The sequence below is a fragment of the Camelus dromedarius genome, chromosome 21 (assembly GCF_036321535.1).
Source record: "Camelus dromedarius isolate mCamDro1 chromosome 21, mCamDro1.pat, whole genome shotgun sequence".
In the NCBI taxonomy this organism is placed as follows: Eukaryota; Metazoa; Chordata; class Mammalia; order Artiodactyla; family Camelidae; genus Camelus; species Camelus dromedarius.
This window is the reverse complement of record NC_087456.1, coordinates 11097677-11121857: the sequence shown is the minus strand read 5'-3', so window position 1 is coordinate 11121857 and position 24181 is coordinate 11097677. Positions and strand designations below refer to the sequence as shown.

General features: G+C 44.0%; 1 protein-coding gene and 1 pseudogene across 2 annotated transcripts in view; both read right to left on the bottom strand.

Annotated features, from left to right (window-relative positions):
* Positions 1 to 24181, bottom strand: part of HHAT (hedgehog acyltransferase) — a 282454-nt gene that overhangs the window by 141897 nt on the left and 116376 nt on the right. The window lies entirely within an intron of this gene.
* On the bottom strand, positions 37 to 631 carry LOC116148674 (large ribosomal subunit protein uL22-like; annotated as a pseudogene).

Sequence of the window (24181 nt, the reverse complement as noted above, 5' to 3'; positions counted from 1 at the left end):
TTTTACTTATATTTGCAATTTTTTTTTTTGCTCAATTTATTTCTGGGCCATAAGTTTTTATTTCTTCACTTTCTTCTGGGATATCTTTTTCTTCTGGTTTAGGAACAACTTGCTCCTTCTCAGTAAGGATCATCTCAATGTGACAGGGAGAGCTCACGTAAGGGTTGATCTGACCATGAGCTCTGTGCACCCTGCACCACATCCTGGGAGCTTTGTTTACCTGGATGTGCTCAATTACCAGAGAATCTACATCTAAGCCCTTAAGCTCATCATTCCTCTCTGCATTTTTGAGCATGTGCAGTAAAATTCATCACTCTTTTTGGGCCATTGACCCTGCACCCAGCCACATTGTTTTGTGGGCACACCTACCAACTCCACCATTGTAACGACAGAATGGCACACATTGCTTCTGTAAAGTGATATCCTTCAGATACTTGGTGGCTTTTGGATATGCACACCCTTAACGGCCTGGGCAATTTCTTGAATGTTCTTAAAGTGAACACAAAGATTTGAATCTCTTGATTTGCATGACTTTGTGGGGTTTAAATAGTGAGCCATTTTTAGAGGTCATCTCAGGCCACCTACCGGAAAAGCTGTGATTTAATAGATATTAACAATATACCAATCTCTGGAACCCCATAAATACACACATACACATATAAGTATACATGCATATACATGTGCACGTGGATATAGATGCAGATACAGATGCAAGAGAGGGAGCATGCGTGCCAACAAACCACATCTGTATCTAGTATTTCCATTGCTTCTCACAATAACTCCGATAGCAAGACCAGGATTAAAATCCCCACTTTACAGATGAGTTAAAAATGTTGCTGGGGGAGAAAAAAAAAGTGCTGGACAAAAGCTATTTAACTTCCCCAAAATCAAAGTACTAAGAACAGCAGAACTGAGCCCCTTCTGATTCCTGGCTATTTTTCCAGATATAATCCATTACACACACTTTCTAATCTATTATGTATTTATTTAAAAACATTATTTCCACTAAGTACTTATTATGTATTTATCTTAAATGTTATATACGACATGTATTTATATTAAGTTTGTACTCTGTTATATAAATATCTTCCCCGACTTTCATTTAGTCATCTGGGACGCCACACTCTCCTGGCTCTCCTCCTGACCCACTGGTTGCTGCTTTTCAGATGCCTTTGCTGACTCCAACCTCTAAGGTCAGAGAGCCAGGGCTCACTGGTCCTTGGTCCTCTTCTCTTCCCTATATATTCATTCTCTTGGCAGTCTCACCATCCTGTCTCTAAATTTTAAATGCTATCTGTACACCCCGAACTCCCAAATTGGTATTTCCAACCCAGACCTATATATTTCCCTATACTCCTATACTCCAGACCTATATATTTCCCCTGCTTTTTTTTTTTTTAAACAACTCTACTTGGATGTCTAAAAGAGGTTTCCAACTTAGCATCTCCAAAACTAAACTCTTGATCTTCCCCTTGCACCTGCTCCTCCCAGAGTCCTCTCCTCCTCAAATGATGGCAGCTCCATTGCTCTAGCTGCTACGGCCACAATTCTTGTCATCATCCTTGACTCTCTAATCTCCACATCCAACCCGTCAGCAAACCCTGTTAGCTCTACTTTCAAAAGTATATCCAGAATCCGATGACTTCTCATCACCTCTCCCTCAATAGCCTCCTAATGGGCTCCCCTTGCTCTCCTAAAGGTCTTTATCAATAGAACAAAGAGATATTTAAAAATTCAAGATACATCACTCCTCTACTTAAACCCAACAATGGCTCCCCATCGCACTCAGAGGAGCCGCCTTTGCTATGGCCCACAAAGCCCTGCAGGTACAGGATGGAGGCAAGGTGGTACCACAGAAGGATGCTAAGATTTGGGGGACTTAGTCAACAGTGAGCTCAACTAATCAACAATGTTGTGGGGCAAAAAAAAAAAAAAAAAAAAAGGCTAGCATTTGTCCACTTTACTAGAAGAACAGAAGAACTGATAGTATATCTCTGTGCTCACTAGGCCACACCAAGAGGGTCATTCTCAATTTCAAGTGCTTACTTCAAAGAGAGATTGATACAAGAGGAGCATACTTAGAGGGTACCAGCCAGGATGAGGGGGTGGATGACACGGAGAACCAGTTAAGTTTACTATGGATGAGTAATGGGTTAGAAAACTTGATGGAGTGATTGTATCTCCAGGCAGATTTAGTGCAGTTTTGACTAACCAAATGGGCTGCCTTGGGAAGTTTCCTGGCACTAGATCAGACTCCCTTGGTAACCTCCATCCATCCATCCATGGACACATCCAGCATTCATAAGCACACAGTAGGTAGATAGTGAATATGCAGAAATGATGGCGATGTAGATGTAATCCCTCTCTCACAAGGGTAAGGGCAGTGAGCAAAGAGCTACAAGTGAACAGGCCATTACTGTACTGTGTGATGAATGGCAGGGTACAAGGAAGCACTGGAGCAGTGGGAGGCTAGAAGATGCAGAGTGAAGGAGCCCTGACCTGGGCTGAGCTTTGGAGGTTGAAGACTTAGCCAGAAGATGTAGCAGGTGAATGTAGAGGATGCAGATAGGTGTGTGGGGGTGTGTGTGTGTGTGAGCTTTGGAGGTTGAAGACTTAGCCAGAAGATGTAGCAGGTGAATGTAGAGGATGCAGATAGGTGTGTGTGTGTGTGTGTGTGATGACATTCCAGACAAAGGAAGCAACTTACAGAAATAGGAGACCAAAGGAAATATGACCCATAGGTGAATCGAAGTGGGGAAGGTATAAGTAAATATTTTGGAATGACTGAGGGGCAGAGGCAAACTGAGAGCAGAATATAAACAATCATCATAATAGTGAATGTTTATTGGGTGTTTAGGATGTGCTAGAACTCACTTAATCCTCACAACAACCCCGTCAGTGTTCTATTATTACTATCATCTCAGTTTCACAGTTGAGGCCACAGAAGCCCAGAGAGGGAAGTAACTTGCCTAAGGGTTCTCAGCCAGGAAGGGGCAGAGGCAACTCCTAAACCAGGAGGTGTGCCTCCGTAGCCCACAACCTTAAGCACAACCTCCATCCTGCCTCTCAGAGCAGGCTTGCACATCAGAGGAGTTTGCAATTTCTCCTAAGGACAGCCATTAAACAGTTTTAAGCAAAGGAATTACTAGACAGAGATTCGCCTTCTACGAAGATCCCACCCTGGCTGCAGTGAAGGAACGGAGGAGGTGGGGAGGCCAGTTCTGAGAGATGGAGGTGGTTCTGCTGAGATCGGCACAAGGGACCCAAACCAGGATGCACCAGTGCAGAATAAGGTCACAGTGGATTTAGCAGCACATGAAGAAATCTCTGACCCCCTCCCTTCTCTTCCCACTTTCTGGAGGGACTGGGGATTGAACCCAGGACCTCGTGCATGCTAAGCATGAGCTCTACCACTGAGCTCTAACCCTCCCCATTTCTTCCCACTTTCAATCAAGGACTTTATTCAACTTCATAAAAAAAAATGATGTCTTGGGGCACATTCTATGAGGCTGTTACATAATGAAGAAGCTGAAACACACACTGGCTGGTTTCAACTTTTTCTCTATGAAACTTTGAGGTTTTGCCTGGTGCTCCTTCCAATGTGTTATTTTTATCCCTGATGTGAAAAAAAACTGGTTTTGTGATTTCATATTTTAAGTGTTCTTCTAGATCTAAAGTAAAAATCTCTACTGTGAAATGTTTTTCTTAGTAGGTGAAAGTCTCCACAATCTTCCCTGTAACTGAGCTTAAACTTGACAAAAATTAAGACATGACACCCAAGTTCAATGCCACAGACCTCAATTTAAATTCTTAGTCTAATGCCACTGCCAGGTCAGTGGGTTCAGTTTCATTCCCTTCGTGAGAACATTAGCTTTGACTAATAATCTCATTAAAGGTTTTTGCCTGACGACATGCAGGGATGTCCAACCTGGGAACTCTTCCGAGGCATCTGATTCAGCCAGAGGACCTCCTCTTGGGAAACATGAACGTTCTTGGATTTGGTATTTGAGCCTCAGTTTGCATGTCCAGAGGGGCTCGCCTCTAGAGAGTTCTCCTGGGAGCCAAGTCTAAGTGAGGGCATGTCAATGTCAAATGAAGACGGTTCAAGAAAATCAGTGGTGACACGTCTCCACTCATTTAAATTTGTGGTCTTTACTTTGGGCGGAGTACCTGCCGGTGGCTCCAATTTCTCTGAGACGCTCAGAGAGTATGTCAAAAGGCAGTTTTCCCCTAATTTAACGAGTCTCTTTGTCTCCCTTGTTCTAAAACATTACTTGGTCCATCAGTTCATTCGGGCCCAATGTCACTTGAAGGCCTTGCAGCCTAGGAGGCTGGAGTCCAGTTGCCTTCATCATACATCTGGGAGCCAAGCTCAGATGCCAAACCTGGGGGTCTGAGGACGGGTTAACAGATCTCAAGATGGTGCATTTCAGACATATCGTGGATTTTTGTCAAGTCACTGTTCTTTCCAAAATGGGCTCATGAGATTCTTTGCTTCTCTGTATCTCAGTGGTTAGTCAAGGTTCTATATTAGGACGTGGAAAAGTGTTCGAGGACCATGCCTCCTACAGAAAGTCCGCTCAGCTGATCTGAAATAACAGTGAGTGATATAACCACCTTCCCAAAGGAGTAGCACTCTAGACCCTGGAGGCAAATACCCGGAAGTGCCATGGGGTAAGCTTCCAGAACCTTCCCCTGCACTCCTCTATCTAAAGGCATATACCTGAGAAGTGTGTGCTCCGACTAACATGGTGAGGTGCAGTCTTCCTGGATTCTCCAGATGAGTCAGCATGTAGGAAGCCTGACCTGCAGCCTCAGCTTTACAAGCGCCAAAGAAGAAATTAACACACAGCAGCTGACAGTTACCAAGACCGCACTGAACACCCGCTCCTGCGGAGCAGACAGACAACATGACAAAAGGAGACCCTGCTCAAGAGGAACAGCCAAAAAACCCCGGGGAGGCTGAGAAGAAACAAAATCATGCTACGGGGACAATTACAAACACCAGTCAGGGACCACAAAATAAGATCCTTAAATTAGACCTGCTTCTCTCTCATGAAGCCTTGAATCAGTGTTTACTCAACACTTCTGTATTTAATTATGTAGAACTATTATGCAGTTAAATTGACAGGGCCTCTGAGAAACTCCTCACTCGTTCTGCCTAAAGAATCCCAGTGTAGGAGGGAGGGTATAGCTCAGTGGTAGAGCACGTGTTTAGCATGCTGGCTTCAATCCCCAGCACCTCCTTTAAAAATAAATAATAAATAAACCTAAATACGTCTCCCTCCAAAAAACAACAGCAAAAAGAATCCTAGTGTAGCCCTGGCCCTGGGCTACTTTCTTCTGCTTTTCCACCCCCTTCCCTCCAACTTGCCTAAGCTCCCCACTCCCCACACTTAGCTCTTCAGGGCCAGCAGAAAACTATTACCCACCATAAGACAGCATTTCCCAAAACTGTCATATCTGGAAGAAATAACTTATACTGCCTTCAAGTTCAGTTGTACCAGAAATGAATAACGTCAAAATAATGCCTTTTTAATCAAAGAGATTGAGTCTTAAATGAACAAGCACTGGGGAAGACCCATTACTTCAGATTTTTTCAGTTGATAGAATACATTTGGAAATCACTCAGGAAAGCACGGTTTCGGTTGTCTACTTTTCGGGATGGAAATTTCCTTTTACTCTTACACCAACCTTGATCATGGGATTCCTCCAGGACCCTATTTTGGCATCTTTCCTCTCTGTGAATGGTTTCTTAGTCATTTCATTCACTCATTGAGCAAATAATAATTGAACACCTACTAGATGCCAGGCATTGTTTGGCTCTTGGAATACATCTGTGAACAAAACAAACACATGGGGAGCTTCTGTTCCGACAGAGAGAGAAACAATAATCAATACACAATTACAATCTGGTACCTACAATATGGTAAGTAGACCACAGGGTGTGTTAGGGGATGGTAAGCACCAGAGCAAGAAGAAAGTGTAGAGCAGGGGGAGGGAGATGGGGGAGATGATCAGGGTGAGTCTCATTTTGAGGGTGACCTCCGAGTCAGCACCTGAAGAAGATGAGGGAATGTGTGACACAGTAGTTTGGGGGTGGGCCAGGAGAAAGGAAGAGCCAGGTGACTTTTACAGGTGTCCCTCTGTATTAGGAACCACTGTGCTGATCTGTCAAGCTCTCCAGCAACTCTGGACCTCTTTTCCAACCTTACTATTCATCCCTCGTGTCTCAACACAATGAAACACACACGTCCTTCCTGGTTGTCAGAACGAATGTGGAGGACAGCGCTCTGTGGTGACCACTATGAACCTCCTTTCAGAACACTCCTGATCCTTGTCTCTCAAGTGGATACTCGGAAGATCATGCTCTTTGAAGTCGAGGAAGGAAGTCAAGCAGGTGTTGTGTGGCTCTGCAGGGAGCCATGTTTATCCTCCTCCATTGCTACAAAGCCCTCAGTTGCTTTCATTAGAGTCTTAACTAACTGGAGGCATCCTTGGGCGTTACCACGTCCTCACGGTTCTGTAACCCACTTTGCTCTCATCCTCGGTCCTGAGTCCCTCCCTCCGTCCACAGGCCTGCTGCACCATCCCGCTGACTCTCAAGCTATCCCACAGCCGCACTGATGCATGGCAGACCCATTCTCCTCTGCCTTCTCCCACCCTCTGCCCCCTGCACTGAGATCTGGATTTCTTACGAGTAAAACCTGAAAAATTACATCATACATATGAAAACCAACCAACAAAAACAACTTAAAATGATCACATGGCTTTAGGTTGAGCGGGACTAGAAAATTCATCACCCCTTCTTTTGACCTTCTTCAGAGGCAGATCTTTCCCTGCTTTTTTAAAAGAGCTGATGAGGCTTTCAAAGCCACAGTATAATCAGCAAATCAAGCTTTCCTTTAGGCCAGCAGCCTTTGCAGGACTTAATGACGTGGAGGAGGGAACACTTGCCTGCCTGTCACCAGTGCCAATGAGAAAAGAACCAAGAGGCTCGGTCTTAGACACTGACTCCTGAGCTGGGTGCTCTTGACTCTTGAGTTTGCAGAAGCCCCTAACTTTCTTTTTTTTTTCCTAATTGTAGTCAGTTTACAATGTTGTGTCAGTTTCCAGTGCACAGCACAATGTTTAAGTCATACATATATATACATATATTCATTTTCATATTCTTTTTTCATTATAGGTTACAAGATATTGAATATAGTTGCCTGTGTTATACAGAAGAAACTTGTTTATCTATTTTATATACAGTAGTTAGTTACCTACAAATCTCGAACCCCTAACTTTCTAAGCACACAAACTACAGAAAAAGTACTGGGACAAATCTTCTGTAATTAACCACCTCAGAAGCTGATGTGATGCATGGGAAACACTGCTCCTCCCCTACACAGAAGGTCTGTGTGTGCACCCTGCCAGTCCACTCCAATGGACACACACTCAGCCAGTCCCACCACTGTCTAGCAGATGAGGACGTGGGGCTGCTGACAATTAGAGTAACTAGAAGAGCATCCAGTCTCTAGATAAAAGCTCTAATCATTAATAATGTGAACAGAACTTCCAGCATCTCCAGAACAATGCTTCAAAATAAGTGAAGAAGAGGGGGGTGGGTACAGCTCAGTGGTAGAGCATATGTTTGCATGCACGAGGTCCTGGGTTTAATCCCCAGTATCTCCATTAAAAAAAAAATTTTTTTAATGAGTGCAGAAGAAATGAGAAGCTGATTAGAGTGGCTTCATTATGGGTAAGCGTTAACTTAATGTAGTCTTAGGAGGAGATCAGAAATGTGCAGAAATTCCTTTCCCTTATTATGAGAATACTTTGTGTCTATCCATCTCTACATTACAGCTAGCAAATATATTAATTAACATCCTGCTTATACTTCTATCATTAGGGATCATTTGGAGGGTAAAAAATTATTAAAGAAGCTAACTTATGCAAAATGCCTATTTTGCTTGACACAAGAGCAGAATATATAGGGTTGGTGGGTAAGGACAAATGTGTGAGAATATTAATTCAAGCACATAAAATTCCTACCTCAATTTTCAGAATTAGAGAATTTTATAGCTCAAGAGGATTTTAAACATCTTAATTCTACTCCCTCTTTTAGCATGAAAGGAACCTGAGGCCCAATATTACAGCTGATTAGATGTCCTATGGAAACACAAGAAAACACAGGGCATGCGGTCTGAGATCCCGGGGTCCAAGTGGCCCTGGGACGTGAAGAGTTGCTGGTGGAAGAGGTCCACATGTCAGTTCTGCTGGGAGCACCCAAGGGGGAGATGAAATAGGCCCAGTTCTCAAGCATCTGTGAAGACAAGGATGAGGGAGCCTGACCTTGAGCCCGCAGAGGAGGACCAGCCTCGGCGTGGTCAGATCCCGGAACTCAGACTGTGCCACCTGTTATAGAGGGAGGAGTCCCTGTGTTAGAAGTCAAGCACGTGGGTGTGTTCCTCCTTCTCACTCCCGTCTCAGTCCTGGGCTCTCTCCTTGCATGGGAGGAGGTCTGGCCTCCTTGTTCCTTCCTTCCCCACTCACCTGACAAGAGACTACACACTGACGTTCAAGTTTGGGTCCAATGAGGAGCAAAGAAACCCTCGAAACCTCATCTTACTGATACTCTGCACATCATCAGCATGACCCTGAACTTACTGGCAGACACTCCTGGGACCACGGTGGAGAGAATGGTGACTGGCAGGGACTGGTTTGTACAAATGAGGTATCCTTCCCAAATACCCTTTGAGCATCTGCAAGTCAGGTTGATGGGGCCCCCACCAGCTACGACTGGGACAATGTGAGCACTGAACATTGAATCCAGTAATAAATTATCAACCTCTGAAAACCAGGAAGTGATGCAATCATAGAGATAATAAAGAGACAGACAAACAAATGGGGGAGAGGCTTTTGTTTACAATAGAACCCCAAGTGCCAACTGGTAGGTGCCAAAGTTGGGAAATCATCATTTTGTAATCATCCTGGCAAAGGTTAGCTCAGGCAAGGATCATCCACAATGCTAAATCTGGGGGGGAATTTCAAAGAAGAGCAGGATATTTGTATGGTCTTAAAGTGTATCCCACAGAAAGCCTATTAATTGCAAGGCAAAAAAAAAAAAAGTAGTAACTACACAGCAGTAAAATCCTTATTTACTAAAGGGTGTTCAGGACAGTCTTCCAGGATGATGAAAGTTAACAGTGCCAATGAGATTGTTGCACATGGTGTGCCTCCAGACGTGGTGATGCCCCAAAAAAGACACAACAGTTCTGATGCAGTATTCCCACTGGGAATGGACAATCTAAATTGACCAAGAGGAAACATCAGACAAACTCAAAATGGGGCATGTTCCATTAAACAAAGAAGAACTATACTCTTCAATGTCATAAAAGACAGAAGGGCTGTGGAAATCTTTCAGGTTACAAGAAACCCTACAACTACAACTACAACTCCACGGCAATCAGCACTTTCCACCCTCTCCTCTGGAAGGTATTAGGCATGGAGTTAATAACAGGTTTATCTTAACAGACACACATTACTAGATATAAAATAGATAAACAACAAGGACCTACTGTAGAGCACAGGGAACTAGCTTCAATTTCTTGTAATAACATGTAATGGAAAAGAATCTGCAAAGAAAATATATATACATGTACATGTATAACTGAATCGCTTTGCTATATACCTGAAACTAACATTGTAAATCAACTACATTTCAATAAATTTTTTTTAATTATACAATAAAAAAATAATAATAGTAGGGGTCATCATTCCTATATGAATAATGAACAGGCAGAAAATCAGAAGTTTTTTTTATATTCACAGACCTCTTACATAACCTAGCTCATTCAGAGTCTTGCAAAAATAAATATAATTAGCCCTCCCCTTAGAGATGAGACTGTCGATCTGCCACAATCCCATTTTGCCTCTGGGCTTTGCTTCTGAACTAATTTTTTTTTTCCTGAATTGTGAATTCACAGCATTCCGAACACAGCTTTTGCTCTGTGGCAAAAACGGGCTTATCCTTATGCTATAGAAATAGATTCATTTTACAGAAACGGATTTATACTTACATTATCCTACTTTGGTGGCTGTGTCTTTAATCTCCTTTCCAACTGAACTTTCAAAATGCAATACACTTGAAGACAGACAGTGCATGTCATACAAGCAACTTCCTTCTTGGAGCTGGCCACAGCTGACTTTAATCTGAGACCCTAGTTCAGTTAGAAATCTGAAGTACCTCAGGTAATACGCTGTCCCCCACTTTGTATTATAGACATTATTTATCTAGGTCATTGTTAAACACAATCAGAAACTTACCTATTTTTCGCACCACTTCCCCTTGCCTCACAAACACACTGACACACACACACAGACGTATCCTAAAGCTGGCAGGAACCACCAGAAATCAAGCAGACCTCTCCCTGTCTTGGGATGGTAAGACATCAGAAGCCCCACCCACAGCCCAGTGGTCCAGCAGCTGATGTAAGTTCATGCAGGAAGGCAATGGTAACGATGGGGTTAGGACCCTCCAGCCGCTCAGAAGAGCATTCACTATGCTCTTCTAGACAAATGCGGAACATCAGTATAAATTACTGCATGTTATGGTCTAGTTTTCCAGCTCATCCTGAGAAACACTAACGTGGTTTGATTCATTACATTTAATTTCGCATCGTTTGAATAGTCCCAGTGCTCTCCTCATAGCAGTAGAAATAAAGGTCTTGTGGATTTGGGGCCAAAATAACAATAGAAAGATTCACAGTGACAAAGGGCCATCAAAATAGAAAATAGTGCTATTTATTGTGCATTAGTTAAATTAACTGGTGGTAAATCTACAAGAAGTGCATTTATGTCAGATAATGCGGATTAAAAGATAGCCCTCCCATAGCCCCAGTGTCTCTAAGCACAGAAGAGGCTACATAACACAACACGGTATCTTTGGAAAAGAACCCCTGGCTTTGACTCCAAGACGGAAGCAGAGATCTGCTTGAGCATGTGAGGAAATGAGAAGAGAGTGATGAAAAGCTACTGCCATGAACATATTACACCTTTTAAGCCGTGAGAAATTCATTTAATAAATTGACTGTGGCCTGAAATCTAATTAAATCTAAAAAGAGGAATCAACCTGAAATGCTAATGAGTTCACACTTAAATTGTATACAAGGCAGCCCTGCTATGCGTGCAGTTAATAATGCATTACCTCCAGGATTTTCTGTATTCGCTGGAGCAACGTGACACGAATTATTTCTACACTCTCCTCTGGATGCAAATACCTTCACGAAGGCAATCTGGTCACATTCCCTTGCCCTGTCAAGGTGAATGAGATGTGGTTCTCAAGGGCTGTGATTATAGTTGCGAAAAGGAAAGTCAAAACTTAGTAAGGATACATACGTATCTTTTACTCAGAAAAACAAGGAGTGTTTTGCTATCTAATACTTGGCACCCGATATTTAAAGTAATTTGAATGTGCAAGACTAACAATGTGGAATGCCAAACTGCTTTACAGAAACTAAAGCTTCAGTCAGTTCAGTTTCAAGCTGGCGCTCATCCGGCACCTGTACCAGGTACCGCGATCCCGCGGTCCAGCTCTTTTAGAAGCTGCAGCAAAGCAGCCGAGGTCCTCCGGAGGCTGTGCCCCGTCTGTAATGCAGGCGTGGTTGAGGGGCAGAGCAGGGGCTGGAAAGCCCTCCTGAGTGGTGAGCACCACAGCATCAAGGCCTGGCTCTGAGTTACTACAACACCCTCTTAGCTGCTCACTGCTCCTGCCCTCACCCCTAAGGACTAGTCTCCTAACACAGCGCAGCACCCCTTCTCAGCTCAAATCCTTTCCACGTCCGCCCAGCTGTGATGGTTCACTTTATGTATCAACTTGACTGGGCTCAGGGATGCCCAGAGAGCTGGTAAACAGTATTTTGGGGTGTGTCCATGAGGGTGTTTTGAGAAGAGATTAGCACTTGAATAGATAAGCTGAGTAAAGAAGATCCACCCTCACCAGTGTGCGTGGCATCACCCAACCCATGGAGGGCCTGACTGCAACAGGAAGGCAGGATCTGCTCTCTGCTGGAGCTGGGACACCCATCCTCTCCAGCCCTCAGACATCGACTCTCCTGGTTCTCAGACCAGGACGTACACCATCAGCCCTGGATTCTCAGGCCTTTGGACCGGGACTGGGACTTACACCGTCAGCTCCCTTGGTCACCAGGCCTTTGGACTCAGACTAAACTACACCACCACTTCCCTAGGTCTCCAGCTTGCAGATAGCAGATAGCAGGACCTCTTGGCCTCCACGGTCGCATGAGCCAATTCCTATTAAAAAATCTCCTCAAATATACAGTTGACCTGGGACAATGTGGGGGTTAGGGGCCTCCAACCCTCTGTGCAGCTGAAAATCCTCATATAACTTACAGTCAACCCTCTATATCCGTGGATTCAACCAACCATGGATAGTGCAGAACTGCAGTATTTACCACTGAAAACCACCCTTGTATAAGCAGACCCACACAATCCAAGCCCATGTTGTTCAAGGGTCAACTGTACACACACATATACACACACACACATCTATATGTGTGTATACAATTATATATGTGTGTGTATACATACACATACATGTACCTATATACACATACATATATACAAAGTCAATGATTAAACATCGTGGGGGTTGGGACACCAACCCTCCACATAGTCAAAAATCTGCAGATAACTGTTAACAAAAAATCCCATATCCAATAAAAAATACTTTCAAAATTGAAAGCAAAATAAAAACATTTTCACACACAAAAAATACAAGTTTAAATAATTCACTGTCAGCAGACCAGAAGGCTGGGGAAGTTCTTCCAGCAGAAAGGAGTATATCAAATGGAACATGTGAACCTACACAAAGAAGTTAACAGGACCAGAAAAGAGCTAGGAGAGGAGGGAATGAGGGGCCACTGTTTGGTGGGTATGGAGTTTGTGTTTGGGAAGATGAAAAAGTTCTAGAGATGGATGGTGGTAATGATCGCGGAATAAGGTGAATGGACTTAATGCCACCAAATGTACACAAACTGTACACTTAAAAGTGGTTAAAATGGTAAAATTTCTCATCAAGTTAAGGGAAAAGGCATAGATGTACTTCAGTAACTGAAAAGCATTATAATATCACAGAAAAGGAAAGTACTGATAAAAACTCAGATGATGCCACTGAACTGATCTGGATGTAAGTTCACATTAGGAGAGTGACCTCAGGTAATAACCTTTGTAAGCTCCAAATTGCTAACTTGTACATTAGGGAAATAAACTCTTCTTAAGAGAGATATTGTAGGGATTGATATAACCTTTGTAAAATACTTAGCTCTATACTCTGACATGAAGTAAACCTTCAATAAATGTGAGCTCCTCATATTCAAAAAAAAAGTAAATTTTCTATAAAATTGTATATGCTACCATGATAGACAGGTAGATAGACAGACAAATAGTTAGATAAATATGAGGGCATTAAAAAAAAGAGTAACAGATGCGACACATAGAAAACAATTATCAAGATGGTAGCTTTAAATGCAACCACACCAATAATTTTGTTAACTCTAAATGGTCTAAATGGCCAATGGTAGAGACTGTCATTTTGGTTAAAAAACTAAAACTCAGCTCTATGCCATCTATTCAAAACTTATCTTAATTATAAAAACACATATAGGATAAAAGTAAAAAGGATGGAATAAGATATGCCCTGGAAACACATCAAAAGAAAGCTGGAGTCACTATATAAACATCAGACAAAATAAACCTCAGAATGAGAAACATAAACAACAACAAAGAGGGTCATTATAAAATGATAAAGTGGTTACTTCATCAAGAAGGTATAACAGTCCCAAATGAGTATGCACTCAATAACAGAGCTTAAAAAATCATAAAGCAAAAATAAAATCCAAAGGCCTTGTAATGGTCCCCTGTTCTCTTGGACACTCATTTGCCACTACACTTCCCCTTGCTCATTCTGCCCTGCCACTCTGGTAGCACTGCCGTTCCTTAAACACCCAGGTTCACTTTCCATACTTGGTGTACTTTCTGCTGGAAACACTCCCCTCAGCCACCAACACAGCCACTCCCTCATCTCACGCAAGTCTCTGATCAAATGGCCCCTTCTCAGCAGTCCTTCTTTGTCTACCCCATTAACACTGCAACTCCTGCCACTCCCTGTCCCCTTTCAGCTGATTTATTTTTTCTCTAATAGTTATGAATTTCTAACATCCTATATAGTTTACCTATTTTGCTTATTGTCTTCCTCTTATTATTATGGAAGTTCCACGAGGGCAGGATGTTTTTCTGCTCTTTTTCTTACTATTCTCTATCTAGAGCCTAAAACAGCACCTGTCACATAGGCATTCAATATTTATTGATTGGCTTTTAAAATTGAATTGCCCCTTTCCAACCCCATTCCCAGATGTCCTAATTAGGATCTGCTGTTTGAAATAGAGAAATTACATTTATTTTGTACAGTAGAGTGATGTATAAACTCTACACCATGACATAAGGTATATGAAAATGACTTGCCCAGTACCTGGCAGATGTGGTCACTGGCTTAGTCCTCTTGCTCCTTTCCCATCCCACCAAGAGTTCACACATGCTTTTGTATAGCCAAAATCTAACAAAGCCTGGTTCCTGGGAGACATGATGATAAATGAAGAAATGAGCCTTCCTCTCAATGCCAACTCATTCTGAGCATCTTGCTTGATAAGCCCAGCTGCAAGTGGTCTCTGCTGCCTCTGAACTCAGCATACACTTACTGCCTAAATGAGTCACTGAAGCCTTGTCATATTCTGCCATGTATTTGATATTTAAGCACATGTCCCCTGAGGGCAAACAAAACTAACACTTCTGTATTTCCCTCTGTTCTTAGCACGTAGGATGTACTCAATAGGTATATGTTAAGTGAATGGTAGTGTAGGAAAGACAGGAACCATGGTGTGTTTTACCTCTACAAAGAAGAATCCCACATGGCTAAGAGCATACGTAGCAGGACTGGGTGGTAGCAGCTATAACAATGGTATATTGTCATGTAGTCAATAACAATGTATGTTATATGTGATAAAGGTATATATGACAATGATCCTACCATAGACATCACTATAGCCATCACTGAATTATATGCTCATTCATTTACTGTTCATTCCACACAAGTGCCTACTAACTGCTCGGCAATGCCAAAGGCACACATGATATGAGAGGACCACTACCATCAAGGAACTCATGGCCCAGTGGAAAGAGACAGGCAAGATGACCAGTGATTACAATGCCAATTTGCACATAAGCATGATGAAGAGTGAAAGTACAGAGGGCACCGTGGAAGCACAGCAAAGGAGTACCTAACTCAACCTTAGAGAGCCAGGGCAGGTATCCCAGAAAAGATGCAGGGCGAATTGAGAGCAGAAGATGCACAAGTAGGAATGAACTGGCAATGGGAACGGAATGGGCTGACGGCATTGGAGGACAGCACATAGTCCAACAGAGCCAGAACGGCGCACTGAGGGAGGGACTGTCAGGAAATAAAGGTTTCCTCCCCTCCCGCTGAAACACCTCCCATCTAGCCCCTTGACTAGACTAGACTAGACTACTAACCCAGCCCCTTTACTCTACTGAATGAAGCAAGCTCTCTTGATAAGATTAGTAATAACCTCTAGTTGACAAACCCCTTGACCTCTCAGAAGCATCAGACTCTGGTGACCCATTCCTCCTTTCTTGAAATACTCTTTGCTCTTCTTTGCCAAATACACTCTCTAGTTTTTATTTTTTATGTTCCAAGAGAAGTTGGCCTTCTCGAGCCAATCCTTTTTCATCTCCTTTACAGGCTCAAACCTCTCCATGCAGGCTGAAAATGTTGAAGTTCTAAAAATATCAGGCCTTGTAGGGGGCCTAAACTCCTCCCTGGCTAATAGGGTCATCCTTAGTCAGACACCCTACCTGTACCCAGCCTCATCTCAAATGACCCCTACCCATGCGTTCTCTGCACCCCAGCCACAATGGTCTTCTTCAGGCCAGAAAACTGCCACATTCTCCTATCACAAAGCCTTTGTACATGCCGTTCCCTCCTCCTGGAAGACTCCTTCCCCTCCTACTTAACCTTCAGACCTCAGGTAGAGCCACATCTCAGCAGAGGCGCTTTCTAAGACTAGAACAAATCCCTCTGCGCAGCTGCAACAGCACCATGGATCCCTCCCTCACGGCATCTGTCACAGAGCAATTCTACCCCAGCCTGTAACTGGCCTTTAAATCAGTGTCCCTTTTCCCCATTAGACTGTCACATGGCTAGTGCTCCAAAAACAGAGAATGCAAGACAGCAGAGGGGCCAGATCAGGAAGGGCTTGGTACAAATGGGGACTCCTTCTAAGGCCAAGGGTGATGGTCACAAATGCTTCTCAAAGTACGGTCTATGGACACTGAATCACCTTAGTCACTTGATAACATGCAGATCAGTGGGCACTATCCCAAACCACTTAATCCGAATCGAGACGCAGGCTCCTATTTTACCATTTAACAAGCTTGCAGATGAGTCTGTTACCCACTATCATTTGAGATCTATTCCTCAGTCCACTAGTAATAGTGAGATGGAATCTGACCACAGTTCAGACCAGTTTTCCTACAATCTGGGGAAACCAGGAGCAATCTCCACTCGAGGCAACAGAAGCAAGGGCCTGCCTTGCTCTCAATGGATGAGTAACGAAAACGGTCCTGCGTCTCTCAGATCCAGGCCAAAATGACCCCCATGGCCAGGGCTGGGGATTATAACATGTAAAACAGGGAGAGAGGACAGAGAGGAGAAGCAACAGATGGAAAGCTCCGCAGGGTCCAAGGATGAGAATCTGAGGCATAATTTTCACATTCTAGGTGACGCCTACTCAGCCCCCTCCTTCCTTCAGGAGGCTGCAGAGTTTAGCCTTATCGTTCCCTTTTGCACAAAAACCAGATTGTCCGTGATCAGGGCTTCACTCCTTCCCACCTTCTTTGGAATAGAGAACGGCCTCTCTCTGGTCTCCTGTCCCTAAAATAACAAAGGTCCTTTACATTTTTCTCTTTTGTGGTAGTTGTGGTTGGGGTGGCGGTGATGGTGGCTGGTTGGGTGCCTTTTAGCCTCTAATGAGAAGAAATAAAAGAACTGTTTTCTTTACTCACTCCCTTCTCTTCTTTCCTGAGACCCAATAAAGAGACACAAATTCCCTCTTGGATTCTAACGGTAAGTTGTTCAATACAAGAAAGGCTGAAACATTCACATTTCTAAAGAAACACAGCACCTAGGACGCACGCCGTCAGAGGGGGGCCCAGAAGGAGCCTCAGGGACAACAGAGGCGGCAGATTATATGGAAACAGATGGCATTTTGTCAATGCAGTCGGGACGGCACGTTAGCCACTGGGAATAAATTAAGTTGGACTCACACTTCACATGTCAGCCAGTTTCTCTTTTATCTCTTTACAGGAGTGGAGGACGTGGGATATCATCTATCATCTTCCATTCGGGAAACATCTGTTTGTTGAGGGCCTAATATGTGCCAGGTCCCAGGCTAGACGGTGCACAGACTACGGAGAGCAGGTTTCTGAGAATCTACAGAAAAAGTGTTTCAGTAGCTTGTGGATCCCCCAATGCAGGATTCTTGCCTTATACAATAATTAATAAATTTCAAAAGGACTCCCTCAGGTTATCACCAAAGGCAGAAACTATACAGGGAAAGAATAAGAGATCTGACTGCATACAAATATAAAAATTATACATCAAAATATGGATAAATATTTCAGAGAAACAGCAGGTTGCACTTTGAATGCCATCCTCAGAACTGAGGTGGGGCAAAAAGCAACACTGGTTTGCTGAAAAGAGGGTGGGAATTAGAAATAAGAAAGTGCTGGGGGAGGATATAGTTCAGTGTTAGCATGCATGCCTAGCATGCATTAGGTCCTGGGTTCAATTCCCAGTACCTCCATTAAAATAAATAAATAAACAAACAAACAAACCTAATTACCTCCCCTCACCAAAAAAAAGAAAGAAAGAAAGAAAGTGCTGAGGGCCCAGAAGGTTAAATATTGGTAGATGAGGGGCAATTCTCCATCCTCATTGGCAAAGAGGACCTGATTCAGGTGAAAGTAAGATAAAGAACCAGGGGAGGAGAAAGAGGACAGCCGTCAAGGTGGTCGTAGGCCAGGGGACACAGGAGGAGGAGACACTGGCAGGAGAAACAAAGTCAAGTTTCTACATGGGCACCAGGGGCCGTCCCACCCCATCCTACCTCCATCGAGGCAGCCATTTCTAGATCGCTGTTTGCAACATACGGGAGGTAACATAAGACCAGAAGCCCCACAGACCCCATACCCTTCCCTCAGTCAGTTACTCAGGGTTAAATGGCCACTCTGCCTCCTCGTCCTTTGGCACATAGAGGCCAACCCACTGCCCAACTGCCCCCTCCCCTATCACCCCCTACACCACCTCCCTTTCTAGGGAGTCAGTTTTAAAGCCATCACCATTCTCGGTACCCCTAAGTTCCAGATCCTGTCACACAAGCCTTACATTCCGTACCCCGGAGGAGGAATTCACCTCCATTTGATTCCACTAGACACAGTGAAAGGCAGCGATTACGCGCACAGACTCCAGAGCCACGTGCCTGGGTGCAAACCCCAGCTCCACCACTTGGTAGCCCTGTGAGTTAAGGATTTAGTGTGGGATCTCAACAGTTTCATTATTTGTAAAGTGGGGGTGACAGAACCTACATCATAGGGGTTCTGCGAGGATGAAATAAAAACGTAAACACGCACAGAAACGTGCCTGGCATGACACAAGCATTATGTGTTTGCTGCTGCAGCTGCCACTGCTGCTACTACTATTATCATCCCCACCGTGACAGCTGACCCTCCAACAACGTGGATTTGAGCTGTGTGGGTCCACTTACATGCAGATTTCTTTCTGCAGTAAATACTATGGGTCCAAGGTTGATTGAATCCAAGGATGTGGAACCACAGATAGGGAGGAACCACAGATTCAGAGGACCGATGATAAATTATCTTCAGACTTTTGACTGTAAGCGGCGGTCAGCGACCCAACCCTTGTGTTGTTCAGGGCTCTCAGTATTAGCTCTGGGGATGTGTTTTCAAAGGGCTTCCTTCCGTGTCCCGCTTCCTTACTCCTCATCATCCATCATAAGAGATCAGGATATCTTCTGGCAGCCCCTTCCTCAGAAAAATCTTATCCCCAAAGACAAACAGCTGTCAAACTCCTCTCTCACATCAAAATCTGAATGGAATCTCTTTTCCTCCTGTAAGTTTACAACATTCTCTCTCATCCGGTATCAAGGATGTAGCACAATGTCTGATAAAATAATGACAGTAATGAAGGAAGAAAGGCATACAGTCCTCATTCTTCTCCAGACAGATTCATTCTCAGGAGAACTGCGAGCAGACACAAGACTTTGGCACCAATACTTAATGAGAAAAACAGGGAGCTAAGGAGGCTGGAGGGTTGACAGTGGTCACGGCACGTGTACCTACAGCAAGGATGTGTCAGCACAGGTGACACAGAGCAACGGCTCAGCCGCCAGATCACAACACTTGAAAATCTGGCTCTTGCAACCTAGTAATCAAGTTTTCAGAAAAGAGTGACCACTCATCCATTCAGCACATATTTCCTGAGTACCCACTACGTGCTGGGCACTGGGAAGGGTGCTGGGGACACAAGATCTGATCATCGCCCTCCAAGAGCTGGTGGGATGTGAGCAAGTAAAGAGCCAGTCACTGTGGAGCGTGGCTGTTGCATGACAAGAACAGGGCATTAGTTCCAGTAGGTGAGTATTTTTTTTTTAATTGAAGTATAGTTAGTTTACAATGTTGTGTCAATTTCTGGCATACAGCATGTTTCAGTCATACATACATTCCTTTTCAGTTTTTTCATTATAGGTTACTACAAGATATTGAATATAGCTCCCATGCTATACAGAAGAAACTTGCTGTTTATCTATTTTATATATATGATGTCTCCATTGTCCAAGGAAGGAAACTATGGCACGGAGGGGTGACTGGGTAATTAGTGGAGCCAGGAAGCAAACCCGGGCAGTCGGGCTCCAGTGACTGGTGACCAACAGAAGCCCTCCGTTGAAAGATGCCCTAGTGTTACCTGCATCAGAGCACCTCTTCCTCTAAAAGCCTTCAGTCTGAGGGTCCACTCAATAATACGTGAACTGAAAGAATCCTCCGTGTGGGGAGAAAATAAGAGAAGAGCAGAGTAACTGTCTTGGAAGTAAAAATAAATCCAGGAAGCAAAACATAATGATGGTTCATAAAATTTGCCTCAGCTTCTTCTTTGCTTCTGCTTTGATTTATGGAAGTCTATGTTTGCAGGAGACGGTAAGGGGATTTTGAAATATAAATATAAGAAGCAGGAAAATGTCTGCTGAGCCTGCTGAGATGGGAATCCTAAGGGAGAAGGGCGGGCTAAGAGAGGTACCCCAAACTGGGAGGGGATGCAAGTGTCCCGTCGCTGGGAACTGTTTGCAAAAAGAACTCCCGCAGGGGTGAGAGGGAGGTCGCAGTGGTCGAGATTACAGGGACCCCCGTGCTTCCACTGTGAAATCCATGTCTTGCACATATTATAACCCTCCCCTACCACCGTCCACCTCCTCCACCACCCATCCTCTCAGGCCTGTCTTTTCCAGGAAATTAAAAAACAAATAATGTCACACTTATTCTCACATCTGTCATCATGATTATCAGCTAATACTTGGTGTCTACCTGTGCCTGCTCTGTGTTCACTGCTTCAGTACGTGAGCCCACTCAGCATCTTCCCAGTGAGGCAGGTGCTCTCATTAGCCCTATTTTAATACCTCAGAGAACGGAGGCAAAAGGAGGTTAAATAATGCACCCAATTACCCAGGTGGAGGAGGCGCGGGTAGGAGGGAGAACTTTTGCTGGGACTAATGCAACGACAGAACCGCAAGGGAGCACAGATATTATCTAGCAACAAGAGTCTGTCTTTCATTTAACAGAGGAAACTGAGGCGAAAGTGGCTTGATCCAGCTCCTTTCTGAGGGTGGAGCCTGTCACTTTTCCACCACGGTCTGTCTCTGGATTGTCACGTCTCAGGCTCAAGGCTGGACTGGAGCCCCCACGCAGCCAGTGCCATCACTGCCCGCTGCTTCCCTAACGCGGCCAGTCTCGCAGTCACTTCTGGCTGCCTTGGATTTCCAAGTACAAGAAAGTAAGAAGCTACCACTTCCTGAGGACCGACCGACTGTACCCTGGGCTCAATCAACCCTCACATGATCACTATGAGGCAAGTGCTATTATTACCTCCATTTTAGAAACAAAAAGATTGACCCAGAGTATTTTCATTATTTTCCCAAATCACACAGCTAGTACATACCAAATTGTTAGTTACTAAGCTGCCTCCAAAATAAAAAAAAAAGTGAATCCATTAATAGCACCTGTTAATAAGCACCCTTTCTCATTTACGTTCCCACTTCCCCTGCTTTCCACCTGGCAATGCTGGTAGGCATGCTGTATGTTTCAAAACTCCATGCTGCCATCCTGCCCTGCAACCTGAGGTTAAACACGACTCAAAGGCAGGATCCATGCAAAGCCAGCAATTTGTGCAGCTAGTCTTTAGCATCTATCACAGGCTTGGATCAACTCTCCACGTAGGGACCTAAATTCTCCTATGGGCCTATCAGTTCATGCAATCAATGCCCCACTAGAAAAGAGGGCTCAGGTTCCTCCCAATTCCACCCCAAAGATGACCCCATATATTAAGGTCTAGCAGCCACCAACGGCACTCAGATCCCTCTGCGATAAGCAGTGAAACATGAGTTTGCCTGCGAAGACCTGAGAGCATCATAATTCAAGAAATGCAGAGGGTAAGCTGTGCGAGATTCCTGAGATAATTGAAACTGACCCATAACTCACCAGCCGCCATGGGAAATTCTATCACTTTGCACACTTTGCTTCCACAGCTAGAAATCAAGTCAGAGGAACATGATCAGATTTCTAATTTGGAGCCTTGGACACGCAATGTCATCTTTAATGACTCCCGGCAAAAGATGCTCGTTACAGATCTCAGCCACCTAAATTAAAACATGAAACCCCAAAATTAAGCAGGAAATTCTCAATTTCTCATGCCACAGAAAAATCATGCAAGAGGGAATACACAAACTCCTCAGGGTTTTGTTCTGCCTATAGATATCTGAGCGGGAATTACATGAAACAGAAGAGCTAGTAGGAAAAAAAATAATAATAAACAAACCAGCCAGGTCCTAACTTTCAGGTTTGGGCCATCTGGGCGAATAGCAATTTTTCATGATCAATTTGAACTATCACATCAGGGAACATTATCTCTCTGCTGATGGCCGATTTCATCTGTTCTGTGATGGAGCGCTCAGATTCCTCTGGTATGGTAGGCTGCCAGCTTTAAGTCTTTGCTTACTGCTAAGTGGACTGAAAGACAATGCAATCAGTCAGCACGGTGTTCAGGTACATAAGGGTCCTTTAAAATGGGAGGCTAAAATCCAGCTCTCATCATCAGTTCTAAATCTCATTCAGTGTGGATTTTCTAGACAGCTTAGGTGACCATTAAGCGATCTCCAGAAGATTGTTTTCAAATCTCTTCCCTCCACTCCCCATCTACCCCCTGCCCTTTGTTTGTGTCACTGTATGAGTGGCTGCCCCCGCCCAGCAGACTGACTCACAACACCAGCTGTCACATCTGCTCATGACTCAATTCTTCTTGAACCAAAACTCAGGAGCAATCCCCTGTCTGCAGCCATGCCTCAGTGATGGCCCAGAAATATTAACGTAAAGTTAGATGTACACATTTTAAGTTTTCTTTTCCCTTGACATTCATTCTTATGGAGAAAAGTTAGAGAACGGGGACCAGGACCGCTGTAGGGTTATGTGACCAGATCCTGACTATGAACACGGTAAACTTCCTCATAAAGGTGGAGGAACATCATGAACAGTGCCAAGGGGAACCTATACTTTGTATCCTTTTTTACAGTTAAAAAACAACTTCTTCTGAGCCTTAAATTGTGCACTACAGTTCACAAGAGAGTTAACCTCCCTTCTTCAATTTAGCTACGTATTGTGGAATGGCTGTTGTGTGCAGAGAATGAAGGCCCAGGTGTTTCTAAGTATAACTGGCAAATCAGAAAACCCTTCAAGAAACTCAAACAAACGTGAAGGGGAAAATCTACACCCATGCCAGCTAAAGGAAGCCGGATACAGTCTAGGTCACGCTCCCGGGAAGGACCAGGTTTGCTGTTTCATCACTTGCCCTGGTAAGCACCTCCCTTTAGAAACACAACCCTCGGAGGAGGCATGCCAGAGTAACTTTTCATTATCACTTTCCTGCCCCCGTAGCAATTGAGAGGGAGGAGAGAGTGTTTCAGCAACCTGGGAGCTACACTATTTGAGGCTAGGTCCAAACAAGAATGACAAAAGTTCTCGGCAGACAGGCTCACTCCATCTTGGTGGTTTGTATATAACGAAGGATCTTGGATAAAAAATAAAATATCTAATTAATTAGCCTGGAGCTGGCATGCCTGCCTAGAGTCAAGGTTTTTTATTATGCCAACCAACACTGGAGGAGCCCTTTAAAAGAATGTGCCTCCCAAGAAACATGTGAGTGTGAAATTCACCCCAAGGAGTCAGAGGAACTGTGCAAGGTGCCCACAAGGCACTCATGACATGTTCCCCAAACCATGCTGAGTTCCAACCCATTCATTCAGTAAATTACTTTTATGAGCAGGTCAAAAGTTAACAGCCTTCCAACCAGGCTCACGTTTCAAACAAGAACCACTTCCTGGCCCCTGAGCTGGAGAGAGCCCCATTTCTAACCTCGCCATCAGAACCGGGCAACCTGTGATATTCAGTGAAGCAATTAAGGACAAATCAAAGCAATTAAGTGACATTCCTTGCAACAATCAGATGGCATTTCTAATTCCAAGCAGCAAACTGGACCCAAAATAAAATGTGTTCACAGAGGCTTAGATAAATTCAGCATCCATAATAAATTACTACGAAAAACCAGGAAGTTGCATGCCATCCACTCCCTTTCCAAGAGCAACCTTAGACATGGTAATATTCACTGAGCTCTCCCCCTTGGTTCTTCTGCCTACAAGGATGAAATATAAGACTGGATGAGCCAGAATGAGTTTTCTGAGCAAACCTAGGCTCCCAAGGAGCACAA